The 6,959-nt window shown below is 57.3% G+C and overlaps 1 long non-coding RNA gene across 1 annotated transcript; it reads left to right on the top strand.

Annotated features, from left to right (window-relative positions):
• Positions 1–236: 236 nt before the first annotated feature.
• On the top strand, positions 237–3,176 carry LOC308614330. Its single transcript, XR_014015380.1, has 3 exons — positions 237–307; positions 2,457–2,597; positions 3,074–3,176. It is a non-coding gene; the product is annotated as an uncharacterized lncRNA (long non-coding RNA).
• The last annotated feature ends 3,783 nt before the right edge of the window (positions 3,177–6,959 follow it).

Raw genomic sequence — 6,959 nt, 5'->3', positions numbered from 1 at the left:
ACAATCACCAGCCTCTGGAACACGTTTACACCTTGCGGCAGCGGAATGCATTTTATTTATTTTTTTGCAGTACGCGGGCCTCTCACCGCTGTGGCCTCTCCCATCGCGGAGCACAGGCTCCGGACGCGCAGGCCCAGCGGCCACGGCCCACGGGCCCAGCCGCTCCGCGGCAGGCGGGATCCTCCCGGACCGGGGCATGAACCCGCGTCCCCCGCATCGGCAGGCGGACTCCCAACCACTGCGCCACCAGGGAAGCCCCGGAATGCATTTTAATTGCATGAGTAAGAGCTGGGACCCGAGCAAAGCGGTAAGGCCCTCTCTTGCTCAGTTAAAGGCAGCTGGATGGGGCAATGGACCACCTGTCTCTCGGGAGCCGGGCTGCAGGGAAAGGGATGCTGCGACCCATCCTGAGTGAGAAGGGAGGGCCTGGAAGGAAAGGGGACTTATAGGTGGTGGTTGGATTTAACCGAAAAAAGAAGCAAAGGGAGAAAGGCTTATGATGCTGTGGAATGAGCACCAGGCTTGCGATTAGCTCTGAGGCAAGTTATTTGCCTGTTTCCCCATCTGTAAAATGGGAGCAATGGTATCTATCTACTCCCGTGAAGAAGATAAAGAGGTTTCCGAATCCATTAAGCACCACATCATACGGTCTCTGCTGTTGATCAGGCACTGACTAGGAGACGGCCCTGTGTTTGCAGCAACCCTGAAGGAAGGCAAGGATGGCTGTGCCCATTTTACAGATAAGGAAAGCAAGAAGGTTCCCTGACTTGCCCAGGGCCACGTGGCTGGCAGGTGGTGGAGCTGAGCTTTGGATGCAGGGCTGCCTGGCTGCATCTTTACTTCAGGAAGGATGTGCTGTGTTTCCTGGTAACTGTGTAACGGGACAAACCCACACGCCTGGAAACAGCAGCCCGAGCCCGTGAAATAGCTCCTCTTCTGCACGACTGCACCCCTGCATGTACCCTGGCCCCTCTCCAGTGCCCACCACCCAGAGGCGGTGAGCTCTCTGGTCGCTTCCAGTGCCGGCCACCATGAGCCAGGGCAACAAGGAGCCGGACTTGCAAAAGTCCTTCTCCTCCAGAATCCTGTGTCCGGCTGCTTAGACAGCAGGTGGGACCAGGACGCTGAGCATCTCTGCCAGGCCCTGGCTGGCAGCTGGCGCCTCTCTGGGTCTACACTTACAGAGGGGAGAGTGCAAACCTCCCTGACGTGGGTTCTAGAGTGGGATAGCCCACTGTCACGGCAACTCCAGTCATTCCCCAAGTGCCCACTGAGCCCACTTATTCTAAAGGCGCTCAGTGTGAAGAGAAAGCCGTCCCTGTTTTCCCTGCAAGGACGTCGGCCAGCCACCTCCATCCAGTCTCCTGTTCTCTAGGTGAAACCTCCCTGCCCCCTTGTCTTCAGGGCTTGTGGGCCTGAGTTCTCAGGGCTCCCGGCTTCCTGCAGCCCGAGCTCTCCGAGCTCTGTTCACCCACGTCCGCTCTCCATCCTCCCCAGCGCAGGACCTAGCGAGATGACCAGCCGTTCTCAGCCTCGATGGCTCGGTCGGAAGGTGGGAGCCCTGGGGGTAAGACAGGCAAAGCTCTCAGCAGCACCGGGCCCTAGGAGAGCTGAATAATTAAGAGATTCTGTAGTTGCCCGGTTCATGATCTGGGGCTGAAGGTGGGCTTTTCTGTGATTGTCCATATGTTACATTGCTGATCCTTCATCTGCATTTATAGACCCCCAATTCCTAGAAAGTCTGGAAATTCTGAAAACCTGGAAATGTATCAGCCATTCCCCTTCCTGAGCCACTGGGAACATCAGAGAACGAAGCCGCCAGCTGGACCCCGTGCTCCACAGAGCGGGTGATGCTGGTTGGGAAAGGAGAGACACAGAGACAGAGAGAGACAGAGACAGAGAGACAGAGACATACAGACGGAGAGGGAGAGAGAGAGAAAGAGAGAGAGGGAGGGAGAGAGACAGAGAGACGGAGAGGGAGAGAAAGAGAGAGAGGGACGGAGGGAGAGAGAGGGAGGGAGGGAGGGAGAGGGAGGGAGGGAGAGGGAATGAGCTGGAATCCAGTCCAGCTGGACCCCAAAGCCCAGACCCTTTGTTCATACCTCTACCCAGCCCCTCCGTCCTGGGCCATCTGTCTGTCCAGGTCAGATGGGGAGGGGAGGGGAGGGGAGAGGTCGGCTTAGCCCCCCCGGGGAGCGGGGGCTCCCGCCGCCTCTGCTCCCTCCCCCTCCCACTTGTTAAAGTGCAATCGTGTAACTAACACATGTCAGATGAGCTCAGTTTGGTAATTCTGGGCACCTGCAGTGCGGAGGGCCCGAGGGCCCATCCTGCACGGGGAGGGGCGGGCTTTGTGCGGGCTGGCCCTGCCCACCCTCAGCCTGTGGTCAGGACTTTGCGACCAGGCTTGGGGGATGCTCCAGGAGCTACCGTATCCTCCCCGTGTTCATGTTCCTAAGAAACCACTCTCAGATTGAGGGCTGAAAGGAAGGGTCAGCAGAGAAGAAAGCACACGCCAGGGGAAGGAGACTCACAAGAAAGGAAGACGGGCTGACGTGACGTGGATTCCAGTACACTCGAGCTTTAGCTTGGGCCCAATTGTAAGTTAATTCCCGCCTCCGAGATGATTTAATTAGAGGCAAATCCCACAGGCCACCTGTTGGTTTAACTCTTTTTCTTGTTTGGTGGGGATGCTGGGACTCCCCGGGGGGACATGGAGCAATAGCCAGTGACTAGATTCTCCTGGGGGGAAATGAGTGAGAAAATGTTCGACCTCAGACCCCAAACTGTTAGAGTTTCATCCCTAATTGGAACGCAGACCCCTCGGTAACAGCGCACGCTTGTTTGCATCTCCCAGGTGCGTGCTGTGTCTTCTTTACGGGGTTGGGAGGCAGGCCTGGCCCCGGTTCTGCGGGCGTCTGCACAGCGGCCCCCCCGGGCCGGGTTCCTCTGATGAAATCACGGTGACCCCACTCTGCTTCTCCACGTCAGGGAGGGACCCGCATCAGGCCGCTCGGGCTACATACATGACTTCACAACGGTTCGCATTTCTTTTCTGCTGTTCATTCCCAAACAGCTGGAGGCCCGAGAGGGAATTCAAACCAAGTTGTCGGTGGATGGGCCCAGGGACTGATGCCGTCCTGATGGGCGTCCCCAGGACCAGGGGACAGGACACGGGGCTGCAATGCTGGTGTTCGTGTGACTTCATTTCATCTCACAATGAGCCGTGGCCTCTGAGGGTGGCGCCGCGCCAGCCCCCCGGACCCCCTCCTCCAGAGGCTTTGCTACAGCCACTCCCCAGGGGGTCACCCTCCCTGCCGTGACGCCCTCGCACCATCAGGTACTGTCTGGACCGTTTTCGCCGTATCCACGCACCACATGCTGTAGTCTGCTGCTCACTCCATCTTTTTTCCTTAAGTGGACTCACGTTTTTACTTCGATAAATTAGTTTATAAGGAAATGAACTACCGTTGCATTAAAGGGGAAAGTGGTATCATTTGTCAGCGCAGAAGTTACCATTTTAAAAAATGCCATGAAAACCGTGGTGTTGTCAGAATGTAGCTGCTGCCTGGGGCCGGCTCTCTGCCCCGCAGAGGGAAGGTCATCGCCGGGGGACGCGCCGCGTGTCAGGGCTCCTCTGACGTCAGCAGGCGGGACGGGAAGCATCTCTCACCAGGGACGCAGGGTCCCTCAGCTGGGCTCTGGGCTCCAGATGCTGGGACGGTTCCCTGCCGGCACCCTGCCGTGTGGCCCCCGTCCTGCAAGCCGTCAGGACTCCTGGTCTCCAGCTCCGTGTCTTCCCCAAGTCCTCCTCCCCCGCTGCAGCATCCGGCCCCCTCCCCTCTAGAAAAGCCTCTCCTTGGCCCCGGCACCATTGCCCTGCCTTCCAGACTCTTCCTCCTGTTCTCACCCCGTTTGGAGTTCTACCCTTCCCCCCCCGTCCTTTGTGGGCTGGCGCAGCAGAGGGCTGGGAGCTGTGTAGACATCTCCAGTCAGGAGGACCGCGGAGCTACCTCACTGACCCCAGCGTCCTGGGACGTCACTCCAGGACGGGGCTCCAGGTGCACAAGCTAGGCTGGGACAGTGGGTGTCTGTGGGTGCCCAGAGCCCACAGCTGGGTCGGTGTGGTACCAGCTGGCCGAAGGGCCTGTCGACAATCAGGGCTTGGCCTCCTGGCTTCCAGGTCCCCGGGCGGTGGGTGCCCAAAGGACAGGCCGAGCCTGGCATGGTCAATGGTCACAGGACTGTCCCTGTGGGTCACAGGTGCGCCCTCCATAGATTCAAACCCTGCAGCCCAGTGATGCCCACTTCCTGTGCTGGACCCGGCGGTCGGCCCGGGGGTGGGTGCGGCCTGTCCCCGAGGGCCTGGGCCCTGCTGGTAGCCGGGCAGGTGTCCCCTGATGCTGCCCCCTCCCCCGTCTCACCCCCTCGCAGGGCCCCTCCTAGCCCGCAAGCCCGTCTGCTCTAAGGTTCTCATGGGTATTGTGGCACCCATCCCTCCTGCCTCCCGGGTGTGTGCTTAGCCTGGGACCCCGCTGGAGACAGATCGTTGATTCCAAGGTGAGGATGTGGACCCGGTCCGGGTGGAGCGGGTGGGTAGGCGGAGGACAGCATGCGCACCCCGCCACGGCCGCCCACGGCTCTGGGGCCGCCCGTCTCCTCCTGCAGGCTGTGGGCCTGTGCTCCGCCTCTGAGACCCTCCCTGGGGTGACGACGGTCCCTCGGCAAACACCTGTTTCCGATTTCTCCCAGGCTTAACCTCAGGTCGGGGGTGCTAGCGGTGGTACCACTTCGTTGGGACCCACTCCTGGGTGTGACTGTGCAGTGTGTTTGCTCAAATGGGTGGGGAAAGCCCAAGCCCACGTCCTGTGTCACTCAGGGTGGGAGACGCCGGGAAATAGAACTCACAGGGGTCGCGTCAGGGGAGACCAGAGTGATGAGGAAAGCGCAGACAAATGCTTCCACGGCGCTGAGTGACCACCCATCTCCCCGGCCCCCGCGGCGGCCCTGGGACGGGCTCCCACCCGCCTGGCGTGAGGGCGGCAAGCTGACAGGTCAGGCTTTAACCCGGGCCGTCCGACTCCAAGGCCAGGCGCTCTCACGATGGTGAGAACAGATTCCCTCTGGCACTCTTTGTGTTTTCACACCTGCTGAAGTGTGAACACTTTGAGATTAGACGGGGATGCTAAGTAGTTAGATTACCTGCGCTTCTCCTTGTCCGACAGCTTCTTTCGCTAGACTGTCCTGGGCCCTGGGCCCTGGGCCCCAGGCTTCCTCGGGAAGGAGAGGGAACCAAGGCCAAGCCTAGAGACACAATTCTTTTCTTTTTTTAAAATTTTATCAAAGTCTAGTTGATTTACAATGTTATGTTCGTTTCTCCTGTGCAGCAAAGTGACTCAGTCATACATATATATTCTTTTTCATATTCTTTTCCATTGTGGTTTGTCACAGGATATTGAATACAGTTCCCTGCTTTTTTTGTTTTTACATGTTATTGAAGTATAGCTGATTTACACTGTTGTATTCACAGGTCTTGGTTTGAAATGGAGACTTTGAAAAAATAAACAGGACAGTGCTCTCTGCCATCAGGGGCAGTGGAGCCACAGGCCTGGCCTGCGGGGCCAGATGGATCCAGCAAATGCTGGGGTCCTGGGGTCTATCTAGCAGGGAGATGCAGGGCGCTGAGTGTGGGGGCTCCCCTGAGTCTCCCCCTCACAGCCACCCTCCTCGGGTGCTGCCTGCCCAGCCGTGCCAAAGCACCCGTGGGCTTAGCTCAGCGGTGGCAGAGCGGCTGGGGACCCTGGGCAGACACACTGCAGCCCCCAGGATGATGGGGCTGATGCGCTCGACTGTGCCAACCCGGGCTCCGCAGCAAGAAAGCAAACAAGCCTTCAGCCGGTGTGACACATGGTCCTAAGACTTTAATAAAGCAGCTCTTTGACACAAAACATAGGGATGGTTCCTTGGACCTGTTTCAGTGTATCGTGTCACTCTTTGCTCTTGGAGATGTTATAAGCCTGTGAGGGACACAGTCCAGAGTCTAGTTTTACAAGGTTTTTGCTTAGAAGTGCAACCGCGTGTTGGCTCAGCTGATGCACAGATCTTTGGAAGAGTTTAGTGGGGAGAAAGATTAAAGTGACTCTAAAACCACAAACTATGTACAAAATGTATTATGGACTTTAATTTGCGGGTTGTTCTTTTTTTTTTTTTTTTCTCTTGCCTCCTGCAGCTTGAGGCAATGGTTTCCAGAAGAGTCTGTTGTTTGGATTTAAAACTGCTTTGTGGAAATACTCTGTTCTCCAAGCTTCTGCGGGTCATGGAACAGTTGGCCGGAGTCCTGGTGGGCCCCCGGGAGGCTGGTTCTCTGGGTGATTCGGACTAGGGGTAGGACTAGGGGCTCCAGGAGTCCGGCCTGGGTGGGAGTGGGGCCGGCCAGGTGAGCCCAGGGGCTGAACACCAGAAGTCCAGACCTCACTGATCTCTTGTTTTCCTGCCTAAATTCTAGTTAAAGAAAGTGGGTCCTAGGGGCTTCCCTGCTGCTTTTGTCTTGTTTTGTCCTAAAGAGTTCACACCCTAGGGTGGGCCTTAGACACAAACCTCATCACCAACCTGACCTTCTGAGCTTCCGGCTGCTTCTGAGTCCAGGGTGGTTTTGATCATGGAACACAGTGTTGTGAGTCCAGACAGGGCGGGAAACTTCCGTGCCTGGGACTGCCCCTCCGTGTGCTTCATGGGTGGTGAGATTCCACAATCAGTGGATCGCTGTCGCCTATCGTCCTGGGAGCGTGTCTTGTTTCCTAATCAGAGGGTAAGCTCTGTCGAGACAGACCCCATCCCTCACAGCTCCTTTCTTTGCCCTGGTGGTAAGAGGATTCAACACAGAATATGTGGAATCTAAAATAAGACACAAATCAACATATCTACAGAACAAAAACCGACTCACAGACATAGAGGATAGATTT

Source organism: Mesoplodon bidens (assembly GCF_964165515.1).
Source record: "Mesoplodon bidens genome assembly, chromosome: 3".
In the NCBI taxonomy this organism is placed as follows: domain Eukaryota; kingdom Metazoa; phylum Chordata; class Mammalia; order Artiodactyla; family Ziphiidae; genus Mesoplodon; species Mesoplodon bidens.
This window is presented reverse-complemented; position numbering and strand designations above follow the sequence as displayed.